At 32.2% G+C, this 18,208-nt stretch overlaps 1 long non-coding RNA gene across 12 annotated transcripts in view; it reads right to left on the bottom strand.

Annotated features, from left to right (window-relative positions):
* The window catches only part of LOC118203653 (uncharacterized), a 254,465-nt gene that overhangs the window by 185,970 nt on the left and 50,287 nt on the right, over positions 1-18,208 (bottom strand). For all 12 annotated transcript variants that reach the window (XR_015044430.1, XR_015044436.1, XR_015044437.1 and 9 more), the window contains exons 2-3: positions 9,450-9,556; positions 1,439-1,502 (exon numbers count right to left, since the gene is read on the bottom strand). This is a non-coding gene — a long non-coding RNA (uncharacterized LOC118203653). The remainder of the gene's footprint in view (positions 1-1,438; positions 1,503-9,449; positions 9,557-18,208) is intronic.

The following is an 18,208-nucleotide window of genomic DNA, read 5'->3' as shown; positions in this document are numbered from 1 at the left end:
TTTTCGATTTTTTTAGGAAAAAAAGAAAGGGAAGAAAGGAAAGAAAAATTAGTTAAAGGATTTTTATTTCCTTTTCCTGTTACCATTGAAAGACTTTTTGACGGGTTAAAAAAATTCGTAACTTGTTCTTATTAGCCCAAAGGGCTATCATTCTCGACGCAGGATTTTGTGTTCTTTCATTTTATTGCGCTGTTGCACTTTTCATTCATGTCTGTCGCCATTGGAAAGACGTAAAACGCTGTTTCACTTTTCATTCGTGACTGTTGCTATTTGGAAAGATGTAAGATATTTTTCTTCCATTCTGTTATTAATCAGCAAACTAAACTATTTAAAAAGCAGAAGGTGCAGACCTTTTAAATTTTTATATTTTTCAATCTGATTGATTTAAATAAAAATGCCTTTACTTCACGATATAATTAATAAAATTAATGTAATAATTAAAAACATTTAGAATTATACTATATATTAAGTCACTTTGTAGATACATTAGGTATTTTTTGGAAGCAGAAGACTTGAAAAATGAGCAAAGCCCTCGCCGAGAATCGAACCACGGACCTCTGGAATACGCGCCGAGGGTGTAGACCACTACACCGCGAAGGCACGCTAAGAAGGCGGGTGAAATACCTTATAACTTTTCAAATATACAGAAAGTGCAGAACTTTCGCATGTTAGGCTAATACCTATAAAATGTTTCGCTATTCCATCTGGGACATCTGTATCGCTAATTTATGCTGATCAACCTAAAAGAGCCTTTTTGGTCGATCTTTAAAATCTGAGTCCTATCAGATTAAAAAACGAATATGTCGTAAATCTTAAATAATTAAACTTAGAATAGGATAAATTACTTGCAAATCTAAAAATGAAAATTTTAACTTTAGAAACATAGCCAAAAGCTACTGAAGACATTACAAGGGTCTGTTCAAAGAGGTGGCCTTTTCCAAAGAGTCAGTACTTTAGTAAACGGTAAAATTACTAAGCAAAACTTACATGTAACTTTTTTTTTATTTGTTGAAGCATCTTTTTCATCCACAGAGATTAAAATGGATGCCACTGCTGTGTAAGTGCACTCGTACACCTAGGCCAGGTGCCGAGCGGTAAAATCGCCGAATACTGTGAGTTCGGTCCGAGGTTCAAACGGGCTGGCTGCAAGGGATTTTCGTGGTTTTCCCTGTGTGTAACGCGTATACGAGCCAGTTTTCCTTAGAAAGTCCTACTGGAAGGCATCCCTCCTCTCAGACAGATAGCCTCGAGTGCTTTGTCATAATCAGTTAAACCAAACTATTGCATCTAGGACCTCTTCCCGAAAATCACCGGGCAACCGGGCGATTAAGTTCCAAATCATGCTATCGGCAGGAGGCATTCTGACATTAAAATGTTGCCGATATTTTATCTGAGTATGGATTTTTTACTGGAATACAGAAAGAATAGAAAAACTTACGGAGTTTTGCTTGCTGCTAGACATCATACGTAGCCATTTTGTTCTCTAAGGAATGCCCCATAACCTATAAAAAAGAAAAATGAAAACGATTGACAAGGAACAAACAGGTTGTAAATTTTTCAAGCCCTTCACTACTTCAGTAGCTACCCTGTTCTATATGTGCTCGACAAACTGTGCGAGTAAAAAATTTACAGTATTGTTACGTGCGGATTGGTAATAGACTGAATGCACACAGAGCCGATGAAAACTTGATAAAATTTATTTTACCAAAAGAAGCACTTGACAGTTCTAGAATTTTACACAGAAAATACTCGTACAGTTCTTCTCAATATCACAGAGCACAATGAGTAGTTACACTTCAAAATACAGAGAACGTTAAACACAATGCAGTGTAAACCGCATCTAAAAGGCGAAGCTCTCACGGATACCTCAATACTCCGAATTCAACTCTGAAATAAGCAATTGAGAAAAAACAGAGTAATGCCCTCTTCCGTCTTACATAGTTTACCCCCGGCCATTTCTCGAAATAAGTGGAAGTAACATGGGGGGCCGGATACAGAGAATCAAGTATAGTCTACTTATATCAAATAATTCACGTATATTAAAAACACATTTACAATCCTTATCAATTACATATATAGGGACCGGACTGAAACGTCATCAAATAATCGCTAAGTTCGGCGACTTTTAACAATTTCTGGCAAAATTTGGAAATTAGAATTAGTCACTGGAACCATCGCCAATTTGGCGATATCTCTCTAATTTAGCGAAATAGCCACTGACTCAAATGTTAAATAGACTTGTCCCTATATTCTTATTTTTCCGGCATAGCTCCGTCTCTTTCAAGTATTTTCATGTTACATTATACAGAAAAAAAGAAACTGCAATTTCATATATAATTTCACTAAAATTATTTACATACATACAAAATTCGTAGCAGTATGAAACAAATTGAGCATATGAAATGCTGATATCAATTTTAATGTTTCAAAAATAGAATCCCTGTTTGAAACATGCAAATAGATTGAATATTCGAAGCTGCTATGCTACAATCTCTAAAGTTATAAGCACGGAATTCTAGAAAGCATTCAGAAATAAAGGAGATAAATTAAAAAAAAAAAAAAAATTGAAAGTAATATTTCAAGCAAAAACAATGCTAATATACACTTTAAAGAAAAACCTCTCCTGATAGGATAAATTCAGTTTGCTTTATGTCAAGAAGTAATTTTATGGGTTTCATTTCATTAAATGATTTTGATTTTATCGCTATAGTTTAACGCCATGCTTCCTATCCAAACTTTTTTTCTCCGCAGTATAGGTTAAATACTTTTCTATCTTTATTTTTTACATCTCAATTTAACGCTTAATGCAAAGCTGATGCCAGATTTAGCACCCGTTAGCATATTTCACAAGTGCACATCTGTGTAGCCACTGACGGAGTGGCTTCTAGGAAGGACCAATGGGCATCCAGTAATATTTCTGTCATTTCACATGACCTTTCGTGTGCTTTAAGATTTAAGCAAGATAGTTGAAAATATTTTGCCACACAGTTTTTCTGTACAGTATAATTAAAGCATTGTCGATTTCTTCTGAAATTTTTCATTGTGGAGTTAGATAAAGTATAAGCAGTTGTGAAGATTTCACCATCTGGCTGAAAGAATTTATGCGAAATATTACTTAACAAGTGGTAAATAAGATGAAGAAAGAAATATGTATGAACGCAAATGCTATCTTTGTGTAAAACTATGCATGTAAGAAAAATATTTACATCAATTATATACGTGAATAGAAGTCTGCACTTTTTATTGCAATCTATATGAAAAAGATGTTCTATAATAATAGCCAATGCAGAATTTTATTCAAAGTGAACTTTACTAATTTTCGTTCATATACATTTAGTGTGTTAAATTTCACATTTCAGAACTGTTTACTCTTAAATGTACTGTCTACATAAGAAATACTCATCAAACAGAATGAATTTATCTTATTCACAACGAATATATTTAATTTATTCACCTACAACTTTTAATGTTAACCATGGATATAATCAGATCCTGCACAATATGTAATATTACACTTTAAAAATCAAAATGCAAACACTGAAATAAGAAAACACTAGATTCATTGTAACACTTTCAGTCCGTCTCACCTCAATTAAAAAAAAACTATACATTTGAATTCTCTTAATGCACAGGTGTTAGTAAATGGATAATATTGGAGGCTAATTGTAGCTTGAGCCATTTTGTCGATGTAAAGAGCGATAATATGCCTTGAACATCAATTTAAATATTGATGCGTGTTAAAAATCGCGAAAGTGAAATGTCAGCGATTAATTAAACTCAGAAAACGAAAGCACTACGAGATTTTCTACTGTTACTCCATACATTTATAAATGCGAAACAAAACGTAAACAACATACGCTCACATGCACGAAGATTTAACGTCACAAGAAGCTCGTTGGTCCATTTTCACAACACCTCCCTCAATGGCTACACTGATGTGCACTTGTGAAATATACCACCCGTTAATGGATAATAAGCAGTAGGCTATGAATATATATTTGTTTGTATCAAACACTAAAATTAAGCGCAAGAAAAAACAATTTCTTTCAGCTAATCTGTTGACTTGCAGCTACGTCTAATTTAACCAGAGGAATTAAATTCTTACCGCATAAATAGCAAGAAATTAAATTAATTTAATAGAATTAGAATTCTGAGTAAAGCATCTTCCTGCTCCAGGTTGATAAAAATACACATTTGCTTAAGCTCTGTGTTTACGCCGTCATGTTGTAAATTTCAGCCTTTTCTAATATGGGTGATGTTCCTTTATGTTAATTGCCAGTTATTTTATGTTTAACATCTGTACTGTCACTTCTGCCTTTCCGTTTTCCCACCATAAGGCAGATTTAGTTCGCGTGTTTTTTGAAATTGTAAGATCCAGCGTAATCTGCCTCTCCGCGCCACGTTTCTAAGTTTCCATTTTAGATAAGAGTTCTTGTCTTCGGACTGTAGAGACATTAGGTACTTTTGGAAGCAGGCAAGATGAAAAATTAGCAACGCCTTCGCCGGGAATCGAACCGCGGACCTCTCAATTACGTGCTGAGCGTGCAGGCCACTACACCATAAAGGCTCGCTAAGAAGGCGGGAGAAATACCTTATAGGACTTACATTATAATTACCAATAGCTGAATCCACGCCGGTTAAGTTCTGAGCCAACTTCGTGTTCAATTCATTTCGTAGCCTTCGGCTATCCTAAATTAATCTAACTGAAAGTTTACTTTTAACTTCCTATTACTCTCTTAAGTTATTTCGCTACAAATGATTGGCTGAGCTGTAAGCACAAATTGTGCCTTCTGTTTTTATTTAGTTTTAAATAAAGGATATTTTACACCCTGCTCAAGTTTCAGTTGTTATTTAGTCTTAACGATAAGTCTCTTAACGTCTTTCAAAAGTTTAAATACTTTGGATGATATCTAAACACGTTAAACTCCAAACTTAAGTAATTTGATTTATATCTGTGTATTCATGTAGAGTTTTAATTTAGATTTTAACTTTTTGAAATAGTTTGATAAAAGTCTTAGAAAAGGACTAAGAATTCATAAACGTCAAATGGTTTTTATAAAATAGCTCCCATATTTTTATTATTTTGATTAATTACAGTCATGATTTTTTTTCATTTGCAATGCAATAAAGTTCAGTATTACTTATAGCTTAAAAGAAATTATTATCGCAAAAATTCTACACTTACAAATTATGTAGCGTACTAGCTCTTATTGACATTCAGCTTTCCAAAATGCGTGTGGGTAAATATGTATACATACAAGGTGTTATGAAACGATTTCATGATACAAAAATGTATCTTAAACATTGAACAAAGATGCATGGTCCCATTTATGAGAAGAATCAAATAAGGTAGGATTTTTGCCAATCATAAATTTTGCTCCGTGACACCTTTTAGTTAAGGTGTGGTGTGGTGGTGTATTTAATTATGGCAAAGCACACTAGGGCTATCTGCCTAAGGGGAGGGATGCCTTTCGTGGAGGACTTTCTAAGGGAAACTGGCTCGTATACGCGTTACACATGGGGAAAACCACGAAAACGCCCATGCAGCCAGCCCGTTCGCGGGATTCGAACCTCGGACCGAACTACCAGTGTTCAGCGACTTTACCGCTCGGCCGCTGGTGGGCCCTTTTAGTTAAATAAACTGTATTCAGATTAAAACTCTGAAATAAATATTTCGCAACAAATAATAAATTAAGATTTTCAAGAGATGTTTATTCATTGTACCTTTTCGAAACCCCCTGTGTATCTTGACGACCTGTCCAAGAAATAATTTTTTACGAAAGCAGTTCGAAAATTAATATATTAGAAGGAAACATGTTCTTTCCCATCCTTATAATTTATCATATGAACTGTGTTCTTTTTAATTTCATTAATTTCTTCATTTCCTAATTCATACTCTTTCCTTCTCATTCTAAATTTCTTCCTTTCTACCTTAAACTGCTTGACTTGTAGCTTGGCGTATAGAGCATCTCTAAGTGTAATGAATTCCCACTGTTAAACCACTCACTGGAAGTAAGACTAAAACTGTTAATTATAATCATCGAAATTAAAATTAATTCTTAGCGTCGATGTTATGACTGAATAACAGCTGCACCAGAAAGCAATGAAATTCTTTGCTTTCTATCCTGGCGCCAACCAAAGGCAAAACAAATGCATATTCTTTCTTTAAAGATGTTTATTGACTAATGGGAAAAAGGGGATATTAAAAAAAAAATATGTTTTAAAGTAAGGAATTCTTTAGTTTTGGGGGGTGCGGAGATTTTGAGGGTCACTTTTTACTTTGCATAAATTTTATTTGTGAAATTGGGGCTTAGACATTACACGAGCGTATACGGTAGTTCTTCTTGAAGCCATACTTTCAAACTCAGATTGTAGTTTTTAAAATTTTTACTGGTCAAGATAGCTAAATGTCTGGGCATATCTTAACTTGCCTTTGTTGGCTAATTATCTTAGCAAACTGGAAACTCAATATCTAGGTAAATTATCATCTGCATAAGAATAAAAAAATTAAAGAAAACTAAGTAGCAATGATTAGAGTGTACTCAGGTCACAACTTGTTGAACCTAAAATAATATACAATAAAAAATTTGAAATTCACTAACTTGTGCAACTGGCTATTGCTATTGCTTTTGACAACTGGCTATTGCTTTAACAATTCACAGATTTAATTGTTCAATTAGTTACTGATTTGGAAGTCTTTCCATCTGATAAAAGTTATATGCTACTTATCCTTAAACACAATTTCTAAAAATCTCGGGTGACTAGAAAAAATCTCCTATTAGCGTCAATTACTTTCAGCAATAGCATTTAACTATTGTGTCTTTGTATTATTTAACTATTGTGACTTTATTATAATTATTTAACTATTGTGACTTTTGTGTCTTCGAGATTAATATAAACTTCTGAACTGGTTGAATTATTTGTGACGGAAAGCAAGAAGAAATAGGAGAATGTAAAATCTTTGGAAACATAAATTAATTACTAGAAAATAGTTTTAGACTGTGCTTTCATAATAAATTACCGACAAGGCAGTTTTTCAAAGCTCTCTTCTCATATTTTTTAAATAAGTCTTTCATAACTGATAGTGCACGTCACGAAAGAAGTTTATGAAACCCGGGTCAGATTTTCATAATCGTAAAAGATAGTTTATTCAGTCGCTAAAGAACTTTCAAGTTGCGGTTTGTGTGCAACTTTATTTTTCCTTCATTTAAGTGGCTGTTGAGTAATGATAAAGATTTACAAATAACGGCTAACTAATCAGCAGCCTATAATTGAACCGTTCAAAGTGGCCTCTAATCTCTGACCTCTACTTCACCTCTAATTTTTGAAAAAATTACAAGAAGCTTTAAAATAAATCCGCACGATATTTTGTTCGTTAAGATAATTTGTTAATATTTTACAGAAGTACTTAAATTAACTAAAAAAAAATCAAAATTAGATGAATATCTTCAATTTTTTTTAGGTATAATATTTCAAACCAGTCTCTGAAAGAGCCAAACTTAGTGATTTAAATATGCATGGTCCGAAGTCTCTCAAAGTGTATTCACATTACAATGAGTTCAACCGACTGATGCAGCCTGTCTAACGCAACTTAAGGTATTTTTTTTTCCTTCTTCCAGCATGCCTTTGTGGTGCAAAGATAGCATATTCGGAGCGTATTTGAGAGGTCCAGGTTCGAGTCCCGGTGAGGGCATTGCACATTTTTCACATCTCCTGCTTCAAAATAACTTTAATGACATTACAGTGCCGCCCAAAATAAAAGGTGGTGGATGATAATTCGTCACCACCAGGATTTGACGATTGGGGACCCTAATCTCCATTCGCCCTTTAAAAGGAGGAATATATAAGGTAGTTTTTTCCTCCTTTCAGCATGCCTTCGTGGTGTAACGGTAGTACATCCGGCGCGTATTCGAAAGATCCAGGTTTGAGTTCCGGCGAATGCATTACACATTTTTTACGTCTCCTCCTTCAAAATAACCTAATGATTCTCCACAGTTGAAGAAGAAAAGAACCTATGATAGATGGCCTTACGCGGTTTTATTCAAAGTCTATACCATTTTTAAGACTCGTAACTCGTTTTTGTCTTGTTTCAAATCGAAGTAATGTTACTACTGAAATGTAATTTTTATAAATATTGGGTAAAAATGTGTACATTTTATTTAAAGCTCTATATATTAATTCAATTAAAGTTTAGAAACCTTGCACTCTTTTATTTTATTTGATTTCATTGACAAGTAACAGTTTAACGTAAAAATTTTTGTATTATCATACTGGTTTTCCATATAATATTTCACAGAAAATTAATTTTTAAGAAGCTATATGCAACAGAAATATACTTGAGTGTGAGGCGGTCTGTAATGTATGAATTAGGTGGAAGTTTTTTTTTATAAAAGAGGTACAAAAAAATTAATGTAAGAACGTTGCTTATATGCAAAGTTGACGTGGGGCAAAAATATCCTGTAAAAAATAATAAAATCCTTAAATGTTTTAACTTAAAGTAGAACGTAATACATTTCCTTTTAGCTTTAAAAGTATGAGGTTAGCGAAGATTACCTTAGATATATATATATATATTTTTAATTTGAGATGCGCTTTAAGGACGTATGGTTTCTACAAGAACATTTATAAAGGAAATATTTTTATATTCTAAATTCAGGCCAATAAATTTTAATTTTTATTCTTCTTTCTTACTGCGCTGTCGATAAAATTTCAAAGCATAATAACACATATTGCGGTACATTATATAAATATTTTCGCTTATCTGTATAGGATTTATTTTCCTTGCTTTATTTTAATGCTACATATTTGTTTACTGAATTATTTAACTACTTCATTCGATTCTGTAATTTTAAGTTTATTTATTTCATATTTTGTTTAATTTTGAATGTGTAACTATTTATTTATTGCATATTTTGTACAGTTTGAAATTGTGGAAACTTTAAAAGCATTTTTTCTCAAAACTTCCAGATATGCTTAACCTTCCCTTTGGAAACGCTATAAACGAAAGGATATTAATCAGTCATTTAATTGGTTCAGAGGCTGAGACTGTTTTACTGAAAAACATCTCGCTCGGTAACACTATTCTGTTCTGCTCGCGATTTTGATGATATGCAATATTCGTTCCATTTTAAGGAAAATTTTAACTTGCCTCTGTTCCTCCCCGTTGAACAACGTTATACTACCTATAGGTATTAACTATGTTGTATGAACTTTATTTTAATTTAGTAAAGATTCAAATCTTTCTGATCTTTACAAGCGTGTAGCGTTTAACAATATTGTTTACCTTTGTTATTTATACTAAGAGATTAAAATGAAGCTTTTGTAAAGAATGCTCTTATTATTCAAAATCACATTTATTGTAAGTTTTAGCTTGAGCTTTAATTTAAGCTCTTTTTCATTAAATAACATCTATTTAAAAAATTAATTTATTATAATAAGTTTGTACTTACCCGCATCTCCCGAAATCGTCGTGTTCATTCCTAATGGAAGTTTTAACATCTTAGTGGTAACAAAATCTGAGGGCTCAAAGCCTATTGTGTTGCCATGTAAATGTTTGCTGGAAAGAGACAAAGTTTCGAAAATGATTTCATTTGTCTTTGAAAGTATACCTTTAATACAAAAATCATTTTACATTTTTGTGTATTAAATGATAAAGCATTCCGAACTCCACAGAAGAAAGAATTAACATCGATTTTTAATTTGCATGCTAATTTGCATGCCTCAGTAGTATTTTTCTTCGTTAACAAAATTGTGCATATATAATATCTAGATATTTTGAAATATTTTTAATGATATTTTCGGTTTTGGCTCAACTTTTCGGTTTAGAAATATTATAAAATAGACAAATAAATATTTTAAATCAAACTGTTAGCTAATTACTCTTCAAACTTTTTGAAGACTTGCAATGTAAGAGTTTGAGACAACAGAAAATTATAGATAGGTGATGAGAGGTATATGCTTTGTGCATGTAAGGAGGGAAATAATTTTAACACTGCAAATATCTATCAAAATATGCGCACATATAGTAGCAAAATCATTTTACAATAACAGGTCAATTAGAATTTACTTTACTTTCTTTATCCTTTTTAGACCAAATGGGAATTAACCCAGAAGGGCTATTAGTCTCGAAACGGGATTTTGCTTTGGTTCGCTATAAATTGTGTATTACTTTTTTAATTGTTGCCACTAAATGTTATCGTCTTTCATTATATTTGAAAAAATTAAATAATGAAGAATCTACATAAATGTACGTAATGTTTCTCGCACTGCGAAAAAACAAAGGTAGCTAGGACCATCAAATTTTGAGTAACGTATTCCTCCATCTGAATATCGGCACCTAGAAGCTGAAATTTGGAATTTATTTTATTATCTATTTCGTATTTTCTAAGCCTTTAAATAATTTTTGATTAACAAACTCAACGATTTAAAAGCGAACAATGAAAACACTTTACGGGAAAAGAAAAAAAAAAAAAAACTTTTTATCCCCAGCGCGCGAGACTGGCTATCGAAAATTATAAAGATATACTGTCTTTTAAATATTTTGCGATCGTGTTATTGAATTGAATTTTATGTGGTTTAAATGCGAAGAACACGATATTTAATAAATAAAGGTAATACACAAAACGTTAAAAAAAAAAAAAAATCTGATGTGTACACCACATGACTTCCTTGTACGGAATATTAAATTAAACGCATTTTTTCTTGCATTTCATTTAAACTTATTGGATTGAATTAAATCTACTTCGCCGACAGCGCATAAACCACAATAGAATAAATGCATTCTTTAAAATTCACTCTATTTCTTTACCATAGCGATACTCTGGCGCTAGGTTCACTTAACAGTATTATATTTCGTTCATATTATAACTCAGAATGCACAAAATTTAAATCATTTAAAGAATTATCTAATCGTTGCCACATGTTCTATTCAAATACTATAATAAAGCTAGGATGATGTATAAAAGAAATTAAGCAAACAAAACAAAAAAGAAACAGTTTTCGCAGACGATTGAGTATTTCTCATACAATGAATTCAGTTCTCACTTCGCGAGAAGGCAAAAATACATAAAAACTCAAAATATCTATATTAAAAATTACGAAGTAAATCTTAAACACTTATTTCCTCGAAAAAATTCCAGAAAGGATTATGCATGATTTAATTGGCAATAATAAATGAAGGCGTTATCTTTGTTGTTGCGAAGCTAAGTTTCTCTAGATTGGCAACAAATGCACTAGTCTACTGTAACAATCAATAATGTAAACCTAATAACATAATAATAATGTAAATAATCAAAGGCCGCCATAAAAAAAGGCTTAGCGGCACTGCAACAACCTTAAAATTGTTGATAATTCTAAAAATATTGCATAGAGATTTAATAAGGCATAAAAAACTTAACCGGAAGATAAAAACAACATAATTCAAAGATTTTTAAAGCAAAAATGTACAATTTACAAACATATAAGAGTAAAAAAACTGAGATCACTGAGCCGGGTAACAGAGTGGATATATATATAAATATATTTATATATGTTTGGTGCGGCCGACTGCAACCAAATTACGAGGTGCAAATCTACATGTTATAGCAGTCCTATATATAAAATTTCAAAATTCTGAGGCTATTCGTTTTTGAGTTACGCGAGATACGTACATACATACGTTCGTACAGACGCCACGAAAAATTCTCTTTAGAATTAATTTTAAAGCAGTTTTATAATTTTTTTGGAGGAAACGAGTCTTTTATTCTGTCCCTACGTACAGATATGACGCAAAAACTTCGTTAAATTGCATTCGATAGCGGTCAAAATGGATATTTTCGTTGAAATATGCTGCCTGAAATTTTTCGCGATTACAATACTTTCCTTTTACTTCGTACAAGGAAGTTAAAAGATCGTAATATAAAATCTGAAAACTTTCAGCATTTTTTTTTAAAGGTCCAAAGGGGCAATTAGCCCAGAAGGACTATTAATTTCGTTTTGGCATTTTACTTTGAAAACTATAAACGCCGAATCACTTTTCAAATTGTTGCCACCAAATATTAGAGCCCTGCATTATATTTAAAGAATTAAATAATGAAGAATCTTCATAAATGTATGTTTCTCGCATTGTGATAAAACAACGGTACCTAGAGCGATGAAATTTTGAATAACGTCGCCTACCATAGAATATGGGCAATAATTTGGCTGGATTTCTAATTTGAATTTGAAATTTGTTTATTATAGATTTCATATTTTGTAACACTTCAACGAAGTTTTGATTAACAAACTGAACGATTTAAAAGCGAGCAATGGCAACACTGTACGGAAAAAAGAAAAAAAAAAAAAAAATTATCTTCAGCGCACGAAGCTGGGTATCGGGAATTCTAAAGATATGCTCATTTTAAAATTATTTTGCGATATTGCTGTTTAACTGAATTTTGTGGTTTGAGTACGCAGAACGTGATATTTAATAAATAAAGGTAAAACACAAAAGTTAAAAATATGCCCCTTTGAACGTAGTTTAAAATCTGAAACCCTTCAGATTTTTTATTTTTATTTTATTTATTTATTTATTTATTTATTTTATTTTATTTATTTATTTATTTATTTTTTTAATTTTTATAAAAAGAAAACTTACTTGCAAATTAAATGGTATTTTCAGAATAAAGTTGAATTGATGCGTGATACATTTAACAATAAAAATACTACCCTCGTATAGCATTACTCATCTATAACAAAAGTAGTTTTAAAGTAAAAAACAGTAAAAATAATCTCGAGGATTTAAATGTAATATTTGACAAGTGGGTTATTTCAATACCATTTACCGCATCGACTGTAATTCCGCATGTCATTCGTGCAAACATAAATTTTGTTTTACAGGTAACCCTCGATTCACACGCATTCAATTTACATGATTTCCATTTAACACGATTGAGAAAGAACGGATAAACTTACAAAGCCTTGATTTTCACTTTAATAACACGGTCCAGCTAGACAAACGCAAAAACTACATTAATGTTAATAGTATTATTTTTACGAATTTTATATGCATGTGAATAATTTCAGTGAAATTATATGTATGTCTCTTGTACAATATAACATGAAAGGCATCAGAATGAGAAGAATCGCTGGAAAAACAGGTTTACGGGGGTAAGTGCGTTTAACATTGAGGTAAATGGCTATTTTTGAGAGACAGCAGCCAAGCTGGGGATGGTTTTGCGATCCGTAAAATTGGCGAGAAAAATCCATAAATCATCAATCTTCTGTCAGGTTTTCGGTCCGATCCCTGTAAACCTTAAACTGTTCCGATCTCTCTATAACTGTAACTGCACCCGGCCCTATCTAACTATAACTGTGTACACCATCCAGAAATTTTAAACAAACGAATATATTGGATAAATTTTGGCGAGCGAGGAAAAACTATATATAAGACCGGAGAGATAATCAGTTTTCAGTTTATTTCAGAGTTGAGTTCAGAATTTAGCTTAGAATATTGAGATTATCGAGAGATCATTGCACGAGTTTTTGCTTTTGAGGCATTTTAAATTGCTTTGTGTTCAATGTTCAGAGTAGTTTGAAGCTGTAACTATTGATTCTACTCTGTTGTGCTCAGAAGAGCTGTACGAGTAGTTTTGTAGGATGAGTTCCAGAACTGTTAAGTGTTTTTAGAAAAATAAATTTCATCAGGCTAGCTGTCATTGGCTCTGTGTGCATGTGATCCATTACGAACTCGCATGTTAGTAACATTTATATTTGCAATATTACAACAAAAAAATAGGTATTAAAAGAACAGGCACTTCTCAAAAAAGCTTTATTAAAAAGAAGCTAAAAAAACAAATGGAAAGAAAAATAAATTTGTGTTTATACGGTACACTGAGAAAAAAAAGGGGGGGGACAGTTCTACATCTCCCGTTCTACTGAGCCGATTGACGAAATTCAAATTGTGTTTTCCATGCTCGAAAGCGCGACTTAGGATATATATTAGATTTATATATAGCTTTGTTCTAACATAGGTATTTTCACTCAAAATCGGGCTTTTTCTGAAAGAGCATATGAATTTGTTTTCCATATTTCGATTCGACTGCACAAATTATGCCTAGATATTAAAGTTTGTAATTTTTGGCGAGAAATATATAGAGAAATTCAAATATTTATCTTGGCGTATTTTTTCAGTTATACTTGGTGAACATCTTAATTTATAGCAACCTATTTTCCATTTTTTGCACTTCCTTGTACAAAGTAAAAAGGAAGTATTGTAATCGCGAAAAGTTTCAGCCATCATATTTCAACGAAAATATCCATTTTCAAAGCTATCCAATGCAATTTAACGATGTTTTTGCGTGACATCTGTACCTAAGGGCAAAATAAAAGACTCTTTTCCTCCGAAAAAATTATAAAACTGCTTTAAAATGAATTCTGAAGAGAAGTTTTTGTGATGCCTGTACGTACGTATGTATATATCTTGCACAACTCAAAAACGAGTAGGCTCAGAACGTTGAAATTTTGTATATAGGACTGCTATAACATGTAGATGTGCACCTCGTATTTTGGTTGCAATCGGCAGCACCAAACGTATATAAATATATTTATATATATATCCACTCTGTTACCCGGCTCAGAGATCTCAGTTTCTTTACTCTTATATGTTTATAAATTGCGCATTTTTTGCTTCAAAAATGATTGAATTGTGTTGTTCTTATCTTCCGGTTAAGGTTTTTATGCCTTTAGTAAATCTGTATCCAATATTTTTAGAATTATCAACAATTTTAAAGTTGTTTAAGTGCCGCTAAGCCTAATAATTTTTTTGATGGCGGCCATTGCTTGTTTACATTTGAAACAGCAGAGTAGTGAATTTGTTGCCAATCTAGAGAAACGTAGCTTCGCAACAACAAGGATAACGCCTTCATTTATTATTGCGAATTAAATCATGCTTAATCCTTTCTGGAATTTTTTCGAGGAAATAAGTGTTTAAGATTTACTTAATTTTCAATAATTTAATTTTTAATAATTAGTAATTTTTAATACGGATATTTTGAGTTTTTATGTATTTTTGCCTTGTCGCGAAGTGAGAACTGAATTAATTGAATGAGAAATACTGAATCGTCTGTGAAAAACTTTTTTTTTTTTTTTTTGTTGTTGTTGTTGTTTTGTTTGCTTAATTTCTTTTATACATCGTTCTAGCTTTATTATATTATAGTATTTGAATAGAACATGTAGCAACGATTAGATAATTCTTTAAATGATATAAATTATGTGCATTCTGAGCTATAGTATGAACGAAATATAATACTGTTAAGTGAGCCTAGCGCCAGAGTGTCGAACCTAGCGCCAGAGTTGTAAACAAATAGAGTGAATTTTAAAGAATGCATTTATTCTGCTGTGTTTTATGCAATGTCGGCGAAGTAGATTTAATTCAATCCAATAAGTTTAGACGAAATGTAAGAAAAAATGCGTATAATTTAATATTCCGTACAAAGAAGTCATGTGGTGTACACATCAGATTTTTTTTTATTTAATTTCTTTTATAAATCGTTTTAGATTTATTATAGTATTTCTATGGTAATTCTTCAGATGACTTAATTTTTATGCACTCTGAGTTTTAAAATGAATGTTAATGCTGTTAAGTGAACGTAGCGCCGAAGTGTCGCTATGGTAAATAAATATAGTGAACTTTAAAAGAGTGTATTTATTCTATTGTGGTCTAAGCGCTATCGACGAAGTAGATTTATTTCAAATTCGTTAATTGTTAATTCAGTATGTTTAAATTAAATGTGAGAAAATTGCATATAATTTAATATTCCATACAAGGAAATCATGTGGTGTCATCATCAGACTTTTTCATCAGACACATCAGACTTTTTTTTTTTTTTTTTCCATTGTAGACGAGCGGGAAAAAAGTCATCGTTTATACTTTCAAAAAATTTTAACAAAGTGTGTAAACCACATATGGCGTTATTTTACTCAAAAAAAAAAAAAAAAAAAAAAAAAAAAAAAAAAAAAAAAAAAAAAATTGCCAAATTTCAAAACGCTTGTTTATGTAAATTCATGTATATCTTAGAAAATTGTGAATAAAAAAGCTTACTTTTGGCAAGTGTGCCTAGAAATACATCTACTTTAAGATGATGTTGAAATTTTTATAGGTTATAATACAAAATTTTTTTGAAAAATTTATAGAAAATATTTTAAATACAAATTTAAAAAATAAATCATAAAAAATTGTGCGAATTATATTTGGATTAAGCCTAAATTTTGAATTCTAGGCGAAGGAATAAAATAAGGCTGTGGGAATCCTCACAGTGTAATTCTCAGTTACTGTAGAAAGTGAAAACGCTTAAGAACTGATCAGCGAATAATCGCTTGAGTTTGTGTGACAAGAAACAACAAGATGGAATGGTAAATAACCCTTTATTATTCAAATAAGATTTAACAGAACTCCGTCTTGGAGTGTACAATCAAAGCCGACACTTGGGCTTGAACTTAAGAGGCTAAGAAGTAAGAACTAAAACTAATCTAAACTAAAGAGATATAGCCGACCGAAGCTATCAAACTTTTAATGGAGTTGGCCCCTTAAACACTAGATGACTGCAAAGCTATCAAGGGCCTAAGTATGGCCGAGCGTAATAAAGCTTTGAGAGAGAGTAGCCAAAAAGGCGGACGGGCGCTAAACAGAAACTCTGATTCTCTCTAACTCAGCAAGTAGAAATTCGCGGTTAAGTACCGCTCTTCCTCATTATGTATTCAGACTGATTCTAAAACTACGTTCTGGCCGGAAGTAGTATGTTGAAGTTAAGAATTTGATAGGAAAGGAGTTTAACTCAAAATTTAACTGTTAATATAATTAACATAATCCTTACAAGTTTAATAAAAGAAAGAGATATTCATAAATACATATCAAATTCAATTAGCATTGAGGAACTAAAATTTCGAGAGCTAATTTTTTAAGAACTACTCGTGCGATTTTTACAATAATCGGCAGTTTGGGATAATTTGAAATCTAGAAAAAAAAAAAAAAAAATTGGCATTCATTTCAGAAAAAGTCCGATTTCGTGTCAAAATCCCTGTATTAAAACAATGCTAGATACAAACCTAATACATATCCTAAGTCGCTCTTAGAGACATGATAAACGCAAGTAGAATTTCGTCAATCGGCCCACTAGAACGGGAGAACTTTGTTTTTGGCGCAGAGTACATCATAGTCGTAAATGTGAAAGTGCGAGAAAATTCAAAGTTCTGTGGGATTAGAAATTTAACTTTGTTTCCGTTCTAATCAATCTTAGGTGAAGTACATAGCTAAGCTGCAAGCATAGAACATAGCATTGAAATAGGTATACATGCAGCTTATATATGAAGAGATGATATCACTTATTGTATAAGTGTGTACTTCGAACTATGCTCCATGTGTGCAGGTAGCATTAGTAGGCTTCCAGATTTAAGAGCGTAGCTACGTAAGTTCTTGCATAAATTACATAAACATAAAACAGTACTAATTTCTATTTTCATATTGCGCAATTATAATTGGTCTTTGCATTATTTTGCATCAATCTAATCTTTCAAACAGTCCCTCGGAAAAAAGGCTTGAAGAGAAAATGATTACGTCGACATAATGTGCAAATGAGAGATCGTTGGGTCCACTCTTCTGAATTCATTTCCTTTGCATCTCTCTGATCCGCTCTTCTGTTTCAGTTTTCATTTAACGAAAACATGTTGAATAAACGCTTGTTTGAGAAAAAAAAAATGTGGTGAGTTTATTGTCAGAATGAAGGGAACTCTCGTTCAACAACTGCTGATAACTATGTCTAGTAGACAATACTATCTGCGATTACTGAACCATTTCTTGCTAAGAAGATATTGAATGAACGGTAATATTTTGTAAGCAGTATTCGGTCAGTTCAATAAGACTCATCTTACCGTCAAAACGCTAGTATTGACTGACGAGTCGGCATCTAAACGCCGTATGATTGACACCCTGGAGTGGTGGCCAAGTGAGTACATATAAGTGAAATACTGAGACTAGATGTTTTATACCACCAAGGCCTCATCATTTTGCCTTTGATAATCATGGTAAAATGTTTCTACTTTTTAACATTCTGTATGTCTCTTTTTGGTTGGCAGTGAATCTAGTAGCTACAACGGGTCGACGTACACATGCAATGCTCCCAAGTGTAAGCATGGATCTGCAGAGCAAAACTGGCAGCATGTCACATTTCCTAACAGGACATGGACCGTGCAAAGC

The sequence above is a fragment of the Stegodyphus dumicola genome, chromosome 12 (genome assembly GCF_044657685.1).
Source record: "Stegodyphus dumicola isolate Sdum_Otavi_A_Nest chromosome 12, ASM4465768v1".
Taxonomy (NCBI): Eukaryota; Metazoa; Arthropoda; class Arachnida; order Araneae; family Eresidae; genus Stegodyphus; species Stegodyphus dumicola.
Note: the sequence above shows the minus strand (reverse complement) of the source record. Positions and strands in the feature narration are given on the sequence as shown.